The sequence below is a fragment of the Danio aesculapii genome, chromosome 1 (assembly GCF_903798145.1).
Source record: "Danio aesculapii chromosome 1, fDanAes4.1, whole genome shotgun sequence".
NCBI classification, from domain to species: domain Eukaryota; kingdom Metazoa; phylum Chordata; class Actinopteri; order Cypriniformes; family Danionidae; genus Danio; species Danio aesculapii.
Window position 1 is genome coordinate 43,112,974 of NC_079435.1, and position 16,735 is coordinate 43,129,708.

General features: G+C 35.3%; 1 protein-coding gene across 4 annotated transcripts in view; it reads left to right on the forward strand.

The window, feature by feature from the left end:
* The first annotated feature begins 338 nt into the window (after window positions 1–338).
* Window positions 339–16,735, forward strand: part of sorbs2a (sorbin and SH3 domain containing 2a) — a 105,445-nt gene continuing 89,048 nt past the window's right edge. Inside the window, exon 1 of one of the 4 annotated variants that reach the window (XM_056460800.1) lies at window positions 339–749. The gene's annotated coding sequence lies outside the window, so the exon portion shown is untranslated. The remainder of the gene's footprint in view (window positions 750–16,735) is intronic. The other 3 variants (XM_056460807.1, XM_056460814.1, XM_056460816.1) reach the window with 3 other exon arrangements.

The window sequence follows — 16,735 nt, forward strand, 5'->3', positions numbered from 1 at the left end:
GAGATGCTTTCATTGTTGCTTTGTACTTACTTTTGATCAAACTTGAAGATATTTTGAAGATTTCAGTGCGGTCTTTTTGCCCTTGAATGCTAGAGAGGTGACCTGAGCATCTCCCCTGAGCCCGCGCACTGATTACTGAAGTATTCTGACTGGTTGCCATGACTACTGAAAACCTGCGAGGGACCAATACGCGGCGCTGCTCTCCATCTCACACATGAGCGCGCACACTCTATAGGCTGTGCTATAAAATACTCCTCTTCCCTGAGAAACAAGCGACGATTGGATGATGTCTGGATGAAGTCTCTATTAAGCTCTTGCCCCTCGCTTTCTCGACGTGCTCATCCTTGCTTTCTCGCGCGCAAGCGTCGCGTCGGATTGAGTATGCAAAACGAACGCGTTTCCATCTCCTCCTCCTCCTCCTCCTCCTCCCGGAGCTGACACGGAGAAGCGTTTCGTCATGTGTAAAGAGACAGTTTTACCGCAATGCTATTTCAATAGCTCTCCAGCTCCGTACGAGAGCCACTGACCCAAGAGGAAAGGGAGGTGCCGCGCACTGGCATAGTCCATGCGCGTTCACGCGTTTATCTAGAGTCGGCTGAGCGGACAAGAACTGAGCGGAGCAGGTGTGCGCTTTCAGTCTGGATTCAGACCTCCTCTCTCTCTCTCTTCTCTGACTTTGATGGACTTACATGCGGTGTGTTAGCGTGTAACTGCGGTGGATGACTCCATATGCGTGTTTATTGCTCAGGGTAAGAAACGCATGTTTCACGGTCACACACTGACTGAATAACAGTAGTGCAGATGGAATAAGCAGAGTTTGAGGCTCATTTTAGACACACTCTAGAAACAGAATTTCAGACGCATATTTCAAAGGCAAAATTGAGAAACAAAAGTAGACTAGAAAAAAAGGTATTTCAGACGCAGATTCCGGAGACGGATGAATTTAGATTTCCGAGTCAAAGCATTCCAGAGGGACAACATTTAAGAGTCAGATTTCAAAGAGAGATGTTAGTGATGGAAAGCATTTTAGATGAACAATTTAAAAGCACATTCCAGAAACACATTAGAGAGATTGAAGAATTTTGTATATCTTTAACAGGAAGACTGTGTTTGTAAAGCAAAAGCTGCTGTGTTTATGCTGTTTGATGATCTCAGAATGTAGCTACATCTGTCATGTTGACACTTTCTCTCCATTTATTCTTTGATGCTTCTCGGTTTGCAGCATGGCATTTACAGTAGCACTGCTGCGCATTGAGATGGTGCTGCATTACGCTCCAGCTTCCTCTTAATATGTTTTGCTGGGTGATTGTGATGTGTTGTAATAGTTGACCCAACAAGTGTAATCAGAAGTGCTAGAATTGTGTCAGTTTGTCCTAATTCCGATGCATTTGGCGTGTGGATTGAGTTTGTGCAGAGAGTGAAACTGATTACCAGTAACTCAATCTAGCGTGACCTTCCTCAACAACAAAGAGCGCTTGTGTCCCAAAATCCTGCGCCAAGATCCTTTGGCTTAATTGATTAACATAACAATTAAGAGCCTTGTCATTACCAGCTCATTAGTGTGGTCCAGCGGCCGGTGGAGGTAATGGCCAACCTGTGTTACATTCTTATCGTGGATGATGGTCAATTGTAACGCTCTGGATTTATTACCCGTTAAAAGGAATATGCTATATCACAAAGCAGGAATTTTAGCATGTCAGTTGTCCACAATCATATTATTCAATCTTGAGTTTAAAGGTTTTTTTTATTTAAAAAAGACATACAGTCATGTCTTAGTACTCTTATTGTGTGAAATATATATTTTTAATATTTAAATGTAAATATTTATATCTTAAGAACTGTGAATTTCACATTAACTATATTTATAGAAATATTTACTGTTATATCAGTATCTTAAAGTGTTACATACTGTAGAAATTGGAGCTCACTATAAAAAATCAGGTTACATGTCCTGTAATGTTTTTATAGTCCATTCTGATGAGTTGACGGTGGCCCGGGGACGCAGTGGCCCACTGTTAAATTGTTACAGAACAGAGAGAATGGAGGTCTTTAATTCTTTTGAACAAGATGGGATGTGTGATTCTGTGTGTATCGGATGATGTAATGGCAGTAAAGTGAAAGGCAGGGTGAATTTGTATCCATCTCTCTCTTTATCTGTGCACGATCATTTAAATACTGTTCATATGGGAGAATAACTGGGGAAAGAGCACGCCAGGTAAAGTACTCTCACCACTGACCTCAAACGTACAGTAATGCATTGGTCTCAATTTATCAATAAATCAATTTGACTAACTTTTATAAGGAGTTTAATTGCAATATCACTTTGAAGTAGCACACATTAAAAAGAAATCTTCCACTGCTTCCTCAGAATTAAGGAGTCTATCAGAAGCAGCTCTATAGAGGCAAATGAACCTCTTTCTGAAATTACTGGACATTAATACCTCATCATTCATATTTAATGCAGGCTTTATGGCTCCCTCTCAAAGTTTATGAACTAAGTGTGTGCTGTCTCTAAAACTATATTAAAGGGGTCATATAGTAAAAAACAGATTTTTCCACGTTTAAGTGCTAAGGGGGACCCTGTGCATTTGCCAAACTAGAACATTTGACAACCTTTTGATAAGCCTTTTTTTGTAAGCACATTCATTCACAGTTCACTCGCTCCACTAGTGACGTAGGAAGATAAATTTAATCATAATATTACCACCTCTTAATCTGCATATTTTCACCCACAATGCTGCTGTATCATTCCAAAGTCTGTGCCAGAAAAGAAACTATACACATGTTCAGTGATTGGATGTGATAAGGGAGATAAGAGAGTTGCACAGGCCCTTGAAAATGTCTTTGGGGGCCCCCTAAATGTAATGGCCCTTAGAATCATCCTAACTACCCCCCCCCCCCCCTCTCCCCCCATCACTATACCTAAGTGATTTTAATTTGGCAATTCCAAATCTCTCAAGATCCCAAAATGTAGCAGATATGATGATTGACTCAGATATAGTAAGATATATGAACTCCACTTTTATACAAGGTTATTTTCTGTGCAGAAATTGTGCCGCATGCCAGAATTTAGTAGAGTGTAGTGAATTTTTGAATCCGGCAACAGGTAGAAATGTTAAAATAAAAACCTGCATTACCTGCTCTACTTTTAATGTGGTCTGTATGTTAAAATGTCTGTGCCAAAACATATATAAAGGGAAGTCATCACGTCAGTTGAAGTTGCGAATTAGTGAACATAAATCAAGAATACAATGACAAGATAGATGTCGGCAGTAACAAGACATTTTATAGATTTCAGACATGACGTTAAACAAAGGTAATCTGAATAAAAGATTATTACAAAGAGAAGCGCTCTGAATTCATCAGTTAGAATCACTTACACCAAGAGGAATAAATGAGGAATTTGATCTTTCTGTGTTTCTTTAATGGTTTATTATTTGTCTAAAATATTGTGAATCATGGATTTTGAATATGTAATTATACAAATAATGAGATGAAAATCTATTTTTAATGTTTTTGACTGTCGGAATTTCATTGCATTGACTTAGACATGAATAAGTGAATGATGATAGTTGATATGTTATGGAGATAATGCTTTTACAGGCGAAGGAAAATATTGTTTTGTGGTTAATTACACTATATTGAAACGAAAATGAGATTGTTTTTAACTATTGAGTGGTGGTCCACTCATAGTACCCCACAGATCTTGTCAAATGTGCCCCTATTTGGGTGTTTTGTCCCTTTAAAAACAAACAAGCAACTGATAAGAGGAGCCTTTACATGATATTTTGACATTCCAGAAACAATAAAACAAGCTAATTTCATGCAGCCAAAATGTCAGAAATAACAGTAGCTAAGAACATTCTTACAGTACTTGTACAGTATGTACTAACATGTAACTGCTCTGTTTCTACTGTATGTACTAGTCTTAGCAAATTAACATTAGAACACTACCGCAACTTTCTTATCTTATCTCCCTTATCACATCCAATCACAGAACATTTGTATGGGTTCTTTTATGGCATAGACATTGGAATGGCACAGCAGCATTGTGGGTGGAAATATGCAGATTAGGAGGCGGTAATATTAGGATTAGATTTACCTTCCTACGTCACTTTAGGGGAGCTAATAAACTGCAAAGGAACATGTTTACAAAAAAAGGCTTATCAAAAGTAAGACTGTTGGACTTTCATTGCATTGACGTAGACATGAATAAGTGAATGACGATAATTGAAATGTTATTTTCCTGTGCTATAGAGATAATGCTTTTAAAGGTGAAGGAAAATAGTTCTTGTGTGGTTGATTACAGTATTGAGTTGTGGTCTAACTAATGACGTAATGTGATTGACTTTGGGATAAAAGAATGGAGTGAGAGGATTGTGTCGCACTGAGGAAGGCATTGTGCCGAAACGTCTGTGTTTTGTATCCCCTAAGAATGTAAAATAAAGCTATACAAAGTAGTTATTTAATGAGTGTGACTCATGACCTTCTGAATAATATTATTAACTAGATTAACTCACCAGAAAATTAAAAAACTGCAATCGCGCAGTGCAACCTTCATTACTTTACTTTATATGAGTGGACGGACACAGACATTTGGGGAACACCAGATATGTTATGAAAATTGGCGTAATATATCACCTATAAATTACAGAATGTCATCTTTAGAATTATGCAGACCAAAGCATCGCATGCAGACAGACTGACACATGCACCTAGTGCTGTGGTGTCAAAAAGGCGTGAAGGTCTAAAGAAAGCATCTCTGTGAACTCAACGCTGAGTGTTTGTGTGATGAGATCTGCATGCCTGAAGCCAAGGTGCCTGTGTACATTTGTCTAATGTTACTGGGTAGAGATCCCGAGAATAGTGCTGGATAAAGATTGTTTGGTGGACAGAAGCCCACCACAGTATCTCTTTAGAACTGTGAAGCTATTGAGACATGGGGAAAGCTCTGATCTCATTACTTACAGAGCAATCTGCAGCTCTGCATCCTGATAAAAAAAAAAACTTGATCTAATGCAAGGTTACACTCTAAAGAGTATGGAAATGCATTTTGCATGAACCATACGGTATAGCTTACATTGAAATATTTTTGATTTTATGCTAAAAACTGAAAGTTGGTGTTAGATGATGTTCATTTGATGTTCGGAAATGTAATTTAATTATTTAATTTAATTAATAAGGCAGTAATAATAATAATTAAGCCCACTTTATATTAAGTGGCCTTACTCACATTTAAATTATTCAATTGTTTTTACATTGTATGTTAACTTTTATTTTAAAGGTCATCTGCACTTAATTATTTTTTTATGAATTTACTTAATTACATTTAGAATTATGGTATTAACCCATTCCTTACATCTTAAACCATCCTTAAACCTACACATATCACTTAACCTGTGCCTAACCTTGCCCATATCACAATAGCACCAAATGTATTGTGCAATACAATATGAGCACAAAGCCATTTAATATACAATGGGACCATTAATTGTGTTGTTGTTATTTTATTCAATTTCCTTCGGCTTGGTCCCTTTAGTCTTCAGGGGTCGCCACAGCGAAATAAACCACCAACTTGTCCAGCATATGTTTTACTAAGCGAATGCCCTTCCGGCTGCAACCCAGTGCTGGAAAACACCCATACACTCTTATTCACACACATACACTACGGTCAGTTTAGTTTATTCAATTCACCTATAGCGCATGTCTTTGGACTGTGGGGGAAACAGTAACACCCGAAAGAAACCCACATGAACATGTGGAGAACATGCAAACTCCGCACAGAAATGCCAACTGACCCAGCTGGGACTCGAACCAGGAACCTTCCTGCTGTGAGGCCACAGTGTTAACCATTGAGCCTCCTGGTCACTGGTTATTTTATTTTAATCAGAAGTATTCAAATATTTAAGTTTAAACAAAATGGTTACAATGTAGTCTAATTCATTAATTCATTCATTCATTTTCTTTTCAGCTTTATCCATTCATTAATTTGGGGTGGCCACAGCAGAATGAACCGCCAACTTATTCAGAACATGTTTTACGCAGCAGATGCCCTTCCAGCTGCAACTCATCACTGGGAAACATTCATACACACTCATTCACACACATACACTACAGACAATTTTAGCTTACCCAATTCACCTATACCACATGTTTTTGGACTTGTGGGGGAAACCGGAGCACCCGGAGGAAACCCACACGAAGATAGGGAGAACTTGCAAACCTCACACAGAAATGCCAACTGACCCAGCCGAGGCTCGAACCAGCGACCTCTTTCATGCTATCCACTTCGCCACCGTGATGCCCTGCAGTGTAGTCTCATTTTTATCATTAGTTAAGTAAGCAATGTTTATAACAGCGTAGGAAGTGTAAACAAATTATTACTAATATTTAAAAGACAATATACCAGCGTCTGTCACCTTTGCAAATGAGTATTTCTCATTGAGAATTGAAATAAAAATAAAATAATTAGCATGAAGTTTTTGCTACACTTGCAGTGGTTTTGCTAAATCCAGAGGAATGAATTTTATTGGCTCTACACTCCGTTTTCCATCCCTAAAAGTAGTGCTGCCACAGGGCAAAAGGCAGTGCAGTAGCGGACCCACAGATATATGATTATACATGTTTACTTAACAGCAACGCTTTTTATAACCTCTCACTTGTCGTGTCAGTAATGTCAGCTGGTATTCAGTGTGATAATGGATTGAGTGTTGAGATGGGTCAGCAGAGGTAATGTCTGTCCATCCCATCAGCTTTGTGGTTGAACATGAGTTTGTCATATAACAGTTTGGTACAGTTTAATGAGAGAATGGCAGCACAGCTGTGTGGATGTGTGACTTATCAATGCAATGAGAGATCTATCCGGAGATAGTATTTGGGAAAGTTCACCCAAAAATGAACATTGTGGCACCATGCACTTGTTCCAAGCATGTTTGAGTTTCTTTCTGGATGCCAACATTTTTAAAACTATTTAAAATATCAAAATAATGAAACTTGAGTTATTAAACCAACACAGGCAACCAACCCCATATACATTTCTGGAGAGCGCGAATTATGTAGCCAGAGCTACGTATGGTTGCATTTCGTCTTTAAAGCAAATGGTACAGGCATGGATTTAACCAATAAGTAAGGTAAGCAGCCGCTTAGGGCCCCAGGAAATCTGGGGGCCCACAATAAATATCTCAAATTATAAATTATCGCTATAAACTATCTATCTATCTATCTATCTATCTATCTATCTATCTATCTATCTATCTATCTATCTATCTATCTATCTATCTATCTATCTATCTATCTATCTATCTATCTATCTATCTATCTATCTATCTATCTATCTATCTATCTATCTATCTATATATCTATCTATCTATCTATCTATCTATCTATCTATCTATATATCTATCTATATATCTATCTATATATCTATATATATATCTATCTATTTATCTATATATATCTATATCTATATATATATAACATTGTTTTCTACTATATTTTGTGTGGTGAGTTAAACAAATATAAATTTAACGTAATTAAATATTATTTAATATACAATAAAATATAGTATTATTATAATAATTTAATGTTATGTAGTATTAATAATAATAATAATATCACAAAATAAAGTATCCATCATAGAGCAGTTCAGCAGTCAAATTTAAAAAAAAAAATTGTATTTATTATTTTTAGTTGTAAATTCATTTTAAGAAAACGGATAATTTAAAATGTAAAAGTTGCTGTATTTAAATGATGTATGATGTATATAAATAAAATAAATAATAAATAAAAGTTGAAAGGGTGCATTTCAGGACTTTGCCCCTACAGCTGGAATTGCTTAGGGCCCCAAAATCACTGAATCCACCTCTAAGTACATGGCAGCATGATGCTGCGAACAGATTCCACTTGCCTCTGTGTGGATGACTTTACCGTTGCTACCAGATTGCCCAGTGGCATGTCGCATTCATTGGCGGACTTGAGGCGCAGAGAGGAGTTGATCGCGATCATGTGGTTCAGTCAGTCAGTCAGTCAGTCAGTCCACCTCTGGTGGATTTACATGAGAACAGAAGGCACGAATGGCACTTGCGAAATAAATTTGAGATCTGAAAACGTGTACACAATAGCCTCTGGTGGATTTGTGAAAACAAAAACTGCAAAATAATGTAGCTCCTGGGATGTATTTCTGGAGCTCCAGAAATTTGTATATATAGGGGTACGTATCAATAATAAGCCTGGGTTTCATTTAAACAGAACACCAAAAAAATGAACATTCATTCACTATCTTCTTAAATTAACTATGGATTTTTTATGCACAAACTTTTGCAAAGATTATTTCAGTTATAGATATATACTGTACCTTTTAATATGAAATTTATACAATTTACATACTATGTAATATGTATGTATTACATATGTATGTACTATGTAATATCAGTATTTACATGATATTTTTCATTTTTGCATTGATTATTTCTATTGCTCTTATGTGTAACTTGCTTTGGATAAGACCATCTTCCAATTTTTCAGTGTTTACATTAAACAGTATGTGACCCTGAACCACAAAATTAGTCATAAGTGTCAATAATAAAAAAATACATAAATAAAATATGCATTATCTGAAAATAAATCAATAAATATATAAATAAACTTTGCGTTGATCTATGGTTTGTTAGGATAAAACTATAATTGGCCAAGGTGCAACTATTTGAAAATCACCTTTAAAAATATTGTCAAAAAATAGAGCAGTGCAACATAAGACCATATTCGTTCATTCATTCATTCATTTTATTTTCAGCTTAGTCCCTTTATTAATAAGGGTCACCACAGCAGACTGCCAACTTATCCAGTTTTTTTTTATATTATGTTTTACACAGCGAATGCCCTTCCAGCCGCAACCCATCACTGTTTTAAAGAATAAATTCAGTATATTGTTTTGCAGGAATTACTTATTTTTTATTTGCTACAAACTTCTCTGAGTTGACAATATATTTACAGTTAAATGATTTTGTAAAGAAATGTATTCTCTAGTAAATTTATATTCTTGTAAAACCTGCTTGTACAATCTTTATTTTATTTACAACTTAAGGAATCTTTAGTAAAAAAAAAAAACACTTATTTTACAACTTTGAACAAAGTGTGCCTAGCAAAACTATAAGATTAAAATGTTTTTTTAATTGTATAATATCAAGTTAAATTAAAGTTCAACCCACAATGAAAACAACTGATTTCCATTACATTATGATTGTTTTATGATTGAAGATGCGTGCATAGCATGTGAGGTTTAAGCTGTGTCACTGTATCATATTCTATTCTGAACAAACGATGCAAATTAGCATAAATCAGTGGATTAGGATCAGCTTTCCTCTTCCCCATACTTTGTTGCGTTTTATCTGCATGATCTCTCCTCTAGAACAGCTCTCGTTTGTATTGTTCCTGAATGTAGTTTTATCAGAGGCTACTGGAACATTTTCTCAGCATTACATCATTGCTGTGCTTAGTATCAGTTTGCAGCTTGTTGCGATAACGCGGTCATGTCTGGCATGTCCAGGACCTGTGATCACAGCCTTTTTCATGAAGCACTGACCGTCGTATCAGAGGTCATTACATCCATCACTTCTGACTAAATCTTAGTTTGACTGTGTACGAAACTACTCTCTCATTCACTGTTCCTATAACGTGCATGGCAGTATAGGGTGTCAGTAAAAAGAGAACAATAATGAATGAGCAAATTCAGATGTGAGCAAATTCAGCATCAATAAATAGCACATGCCACCTGTCCAGGGGTGCGTTTCCCAAACAGCTATGTAAATTGCTGTCATGGTATGGGGCATTGTTGTGGAATCTAGTTATTCATGATTGTTCATGTTTGTCGCAGATACATTGTTTAGAACTGCGATTATAGACCCTAATTACAAAGTTTGAGATCAAAATAATGTCAGATTTTTCCTGAAAATAACAAATATCCAATCACTTATATTATATTATATTATATTATATTATATTATATTATATTATATTATATTATATTATATTATATTATATTATATTATATTATATTATATTATATTATATTATATTATATTATATTATAATATACAATCGCCTCACAGCAAGAAAGTCGCTGGTTTGAGCCTCGGCTGGTTCAGTTGGCATTTCTGTGTGCTCCGGTTTCCCCCACAAGTCCAAAGACATGTGGTACTGTATAGGTGAAGTGGTTTAGCTAAATTGTCCGTAGTGTATGAATATATGTGTGGATGTTTTGTTTCCCAGTGATGGGTTGCGGCTGGAAGGCCATCTGCTGCGTAAAACATATGCTGGATAAGTTGCCGGTTCATTCCGCTATGTACCCGCTATAATACCCCAGATTAATAAAGGGACTAAGCTGAAAAGAAAATGAATGAATATTATATACAGTATGATGCTTTACATTTTACATTTAATAGCAAAGAGAGCAAAAATATGTGCTAAGTGCGGTAGTTTTGCAAACCATGAAACACTTTGCTCTGGCGACAGATTGTGTTTTCAAAAGCAACAAGAAAAAAATGCAACGCAGATGATCGTTTTACCACAATTTCACATTTTAGCTGGTTTCTGGAGCCATCCAACCCAGTCTGCTTCATATGCAAAAAATGATACTGTACAAGGTGAGCTACCGTGCAAACTGACCTCTTTGGAAAAGCCATCCATATGTAGATAAGTGGCCAATGTGAACACATTTGATTATGTAACACATACACATTACGTTTTTTTTGTTCTATGTTTTTGGTGCTGCACAAATGCATTTTTTTATTCATCAATATTATGCCCCTGTAAATGTTTGTGTAGAGTGAAAATGAAGTTGTTGTCATACTGCATCATAGCAATAATTTTTCCCAGAAACATATAATGACTGTAGCAGTGCATGTATTTGAAATTTTGCAATATTTTAGCCCTGGGCCAAATGAGCCTGTTGTGTTTATTTACTTTTATTTGTTCTTAAAATTTAAATCTAACAGTACATACACTAGAAAATGAATTCTTTAAAATGATAATACATATTACTATCAACAGGAACCTAGAGGTATATGAACATATGTTATTTAAACAACATTTTTTCAGGGTCCCCCAGTTGATATACTGTAAAACGGGCGTAAATTGTGAAAAGTTTCAATTTTCATTGTCTGCCATATTAGTTTTAGTCTTTAACACTGTTTCAAATTAGATTGGGGAAATTGCACTTCAGTGAGAATGTATTGGATGCCCACTCAAAAAAAAAAAAAAAAAAAAAAAATCTGGTTAGATTATGGCTGTAAGAATAAATGTAGGGATTGAAGTCATTCACTCAGAATTCAAATCTCTAGAAAATGGCCAACACCTGAGGTATAGTGCACTATGTAGTGTATAGGGAACAGTTTCTGAGATATCTTTTGGCTGATTATATAAAGCTGATGTTTTCTATGATGTACCATATATAATACAGGTTTGAATATTAATAAAAGGTTGATTGTTTTGAGCTAGCGACTTAGCTGTCTTGTTTTAACTGCGTTATGGTTCAACAAATGAGATTAATAATTATTAATAATAAACAATTATTAATAATTGTTTGCCATTATTATTGGGGTAATTGGTAAATGTGGATGATACCCTTAGCAACTTAAATATTAACTACATATAAGTATAGTATATTGATTTACACTGTTTATTGACATTTTCAATCTCATGCTGTGCCACAAATCTTTTTAAAATAAATGTTCATGCTGAAAGATAATATGTATGTGTGTGAGAAAATGTCACACAGTGTAATAAATGACAGCACACAGTTCTTAGTCTCCATCAGTCTCTATCACTTCAAGGACAACACATATATTTAATACACAAATACACTTCACTAAACATGTACACGTAGACATCACCTATACATGTATACTATATTACTATATGCTGGTTATGCTTATATAATAACTTTAATTAGTAACTAGTAGCTTTTAACAGTTAAAGTTATTAGTAGTAATGGTAGTGACCTTAACTTTTCTGAATTTGATTGTAAAGCTGCTTTGAAACAATAATTATTGTCAAAAAAGTGCTATAAAAATAAATTTGAGTTTAATTAAATTGAAGAGCATTGTTACTGTCACGATCACCAGCGATCTACTACCTGAGATCGCTGGTAAACACACTTACATTCAAATGAACTACAAATTCGCCATGTTATGGACTACAACATCCAGTCATACAACACACACAACCGGTTCCAGATCAAGACTGATTACACTCTCACAGCTGAAGCTGCTCAAGGACTGATTAATGGACAACATAAGGAACACAAACACTGTTGCTGAGTCTTGTCTACTGTTTTAGTGACACTACAATGCGTTTCCTTTGTCGTGTTTTTGATCCTTTGCCTTGTTTATTTGTTTCATCCTGTTTACTGCCTACCTTGTGACCATCTGCCTGTTAATTGACTACGACTCTGGATTGCCCTCATACATCTGTTTGCTGGTTACACCCCTGGTTACAGTTACACCTGCATATTGCCAACATTTATTTCACTGTCAAGAACTACAGTATTTGTCTAGTAGAAGGACAGCATTTAATAATGATATGTATGTATGTGTGTATATATATATATATATATATATATATATATATATATATATATATATATATATATATATATATATATATATATATATATATATATATATATTATTATTATTATTTTATTTATTTATTTATTTATTTTTTGTCTGTAATTTGTGTTTTACTGGTCTTTAAAGGGCCATGAAACCCCCCTCTTTCGGTTCAAGTCTACCTCGGAATAAAAAAAAATTGCTTCGAGATGGCCGTGGAGCTCTGCGAGCAGAGGGAGGAATGGGCGTGGCTGGCAGAGCAGGGGAAAAAGAGGGGAGCGAACATCTGTTGTCAGTTGGCTCACAAAATGACCCATGATTTTATAGTTTACAAAGTTAAAATGCAAAGAAATATACAGTATGTAATTTATTGTCCTGCTACATTTGTTATTTGTAATTTCATATACATTTAACCACAATTTGTTATCATTATAAAGATAATCATGTTAATATAAACACTATAAATGAGGAGGACTTCGTTCCTCCTCAATCCCCAGGTCTGAATGCAGACACAGTGGACAGTAGTGCAGCAGGTCTCTTGCCCAGTCTATTCAAACCATTAGCCCTGCCGGTAATCTGGAGGATTTTAAACATACAGTAGGCGATCACGGCAGCATGGATATAGGTGACGTGTCTGAATGGTAATGAACTCAACTGATAAAAGACAAAGTCTACCATTCTTCAGTTCTCGGACAGCTTTCCCAACAAAAATGCTTGCTGCAAACCAACAGCTTTGCTGTGTTGGCCCTGACCGAATTGCTTGAAAAAACATGCAACAAACCCTGTGGATCATAGAAACAAACACATATGACCCGTGCCCTGTGCAATCTCACTCAGTCATTGGGTCTCACAGCTTAGCAGGTCCGCCTTGCCTTTAGAAAGCACGTGTTCTCATGAATAATTAAGAAGCAGGGTCTTTTCATAGGATAAGAAAACTCAGCTGTATGAATAATAATGAGAAACCAATGCGTCATCACTCCACTAGCAGATTCTCGCCCCAAAAATGATTTTTAACCAGAAAGATGAAATTTAGCTAACAAAAGCTCAAGATTATCCAGTTTTCCCCACAATTAAAACTGACAGGTGCTAACGTTGTTCTAACTCATGCTCAACACACACAAATCTGTCAATTTAAAAAGAGTGTCTTAAACCTTTAACACCCCTTAGCTTTGAGCATGGACTCTTGTATGTTATATCACACCAATTAAACGTGTATATACTCAATATGCCTCAATACGCCTCAATATGTATTCATCAATTCAGTTTTGTCTTCAGCTGACAGTTTCTATCAACAATTTGAATTTGGATTTTTAATAGAAGTCTTTATTTTTTACACTGTATGCCGGGGCAGACTTAACCAATAAGCAAGATAAGCTGCCTCTTATGGCCCCAGGAAATTAGGGGCCCCGACCAATGCCAATAAACCTATATTAATCATATAGCTCTTTTAATAATTTTCGATCATGTAAAACCTGTGTATAACCATTAAGATTTTAACATTATTACTTCTTTTCTAATCGGAGGGCCTTCATGAATAGTGGAACGTTTGTTAGCTTGTTAAGAAGTGTCTGTTCAAATAAAAAAAAATTCCACCGATTCACAAACAGCTATTATTTAAATAATGGTGAAAAGATTATAGAGTTGAAAATGACAGTGCTGTGTGGCTTTGCTGTCGCATCTTTGGTAACTGGTCTAATATGTTCAGTGGCAATAGGTACAATTTAATTTTACATTAAGAAGATAAAGCTTCTATTTTAATTATATATTTAACATGCTGTTTATTTACAAAAATAATAATACTAATAATAAATAAATCTACAGAGGAAAAATATCTATAGAGAAAGAGAATGTTTTGAGTTTCAATGAGGCCCCATACCTAGAATTGCTTTGGCCCCCCTAAACCACCAAGTCTGCCGCTGACTGTATGGATAAACATATTTCTGTTTATTTCTGTTTGGTTGGTTTCACTTGCTGATTTAGTTTTTTACAGCTGCTTAGTGCTTACAGCGACACAAAAACGGCTGCACTTACAGATTCACACAGATTAGCCGGAAGTTGCTTTCGTTCTTCATCAGCAGACAGCGTTTTGATGTAGTGATGTATGGGTCTCTTAAATGCAAGTCTGTAAATTAAGGCATGCACATTTCTCAAACAGCCCCCATCTCTGTAACTGTGGAATATCATTTTAGTTGTGAAGCAAAATTGCTTGACATTTTAGGGTGTTTTATGGCTTGTTAAATTTCCCTGAGGTCACTGAGCAGATTGTAGCGGATGTAAAGACAATGTGTCACAGATTCAGATGTGACAGGTGGAGCCATTCAGGCCCCAGAAAGGAACTTTCTAGCCACTACAGAAGCATGTCTGGCTGCCAAAACAGACTTATCTGATCTCCCACTCCACCTATTTTTTGCTATCCAACACCACTGGCTCTCAGAAGTGGTGCTCTGTCTGGATAGTAAGATTTGACAATAATAGCCTCAATACAAAATTGCATATTGGAAGTTTATCACTTATAAACACATTAAAGGGACATGAACTGTTTTTTTATATTTTGTACTGGTCTCTGAAGTCTATAAGGAGGTTTATAAAGTTTTAAATTTTGTGTCAAATAAGGTTTATATTGAGAACACAGATTTAGAAAGAAAAGGATTCTCTCTTTTACATATTTTGTCTACATATAGCATAGGCAAAAAAAAAAAAAAAAGGAAAAACCAATATGAAAATCATAATAATAAATAAAAACCCACCCACATAAAACTTATTTTTTTTAAATAAGGAACTTGTTTACAAAGACCTGTTTGAACCTGTCAGCGTATGATGACAAAGCATATTAAAACATTACAGAAATTGCAATGCATTATTCCACAAAGTTTTGCAGGGTAACAGATAAAAGGATGCCCTAATTTGTCAAATTGTTCGAGTTTTCTTTTCAAATAGTACCTAATTCACTCCAAATGTAAAATGGAGGTCATTTCTACAAGCCACGGTTTACATGTAGGGGACTCCTTTTTCTTCCAAAACAGTAGCAGTAACTTCTTGGCAGTAGTAAGCCACACCACTGTAAGTGTCACTTTTCACAACACTATTTTTTTTTTTTGCGCATTGGCTTCAATATAAGCTGTTTTCATGACTGATCTGAACGTTTTGAGTTCAAAAACTAACAGCATGTTTTTATAGTACCATATAATAATGCAAAAAAAGTTTCTCAGTTAATGACATTTTAATGCATAATCATATTTTACATTCCTTAAATGGATTGTTCACCTAAAAATGAAAACAATTTAGTTACTCTCAGGCCACAAAATGTACAGGACTTGTAGAACATTAAAGCTTTTACCAAAATCCATAGTCCTTAATGATATAGTTTTGATGCAAGTCTTTGGTCACCTGTTTTTTAGATTAAAATTAACCAGCCCAATATTACAAAGAAACTTTTTACTATTTTATGTATTGTTCGAAAAAGTGGCTAATTTGTACAAATTCATTCAGTCTAATTTGCTCAACAATATACTAAAATTTGCAAATGAGATTGCACAAACTCATATAAATGATTTATATTTAAAAAATTGTATGAATTAGGGCTAGTTTGCATTGAACATACAAAGAAGTCCAAAACTATCACCATGGCTCATGATAATACTCTTATGGTCTTATGAATTGAAATGATTGGTCTGTACAAGAAATTGAGCATGATTTATTATATTATTAGCTTTGGTCTGGGCAAACAGTTCTCATCGCGCACTAATAATATTGTAAATAATTTTACATTTCTTACACAGACCAATCGTTTCATTCATAAGACCTCAGTGTATTATCAGGACTTGTCTATTTGTTTATTTTCCTCTCACAAATGGGTGACCACTAACTTGCAACATATGAATGACCAAGGACCTCAGATTCAGCTTAAAATCTTCTTTAATATTCTGCTGACAAAAATAAAGTTACATACAGTACATTATCAATGGCCAGAGGGTGAGAAAAGCAGAAAAGTGCCATGCTGACATTTTTTTGGCTAACTCGTGAAACTTTTTATCTGTCTCTCATGCTCTTTGATTTCTGCCCATCTTGTTTTCTCTTGTTCTTATGCTGATCACACACTTTTTATCTTGAGTGAAAGGCATTGTCTCTTC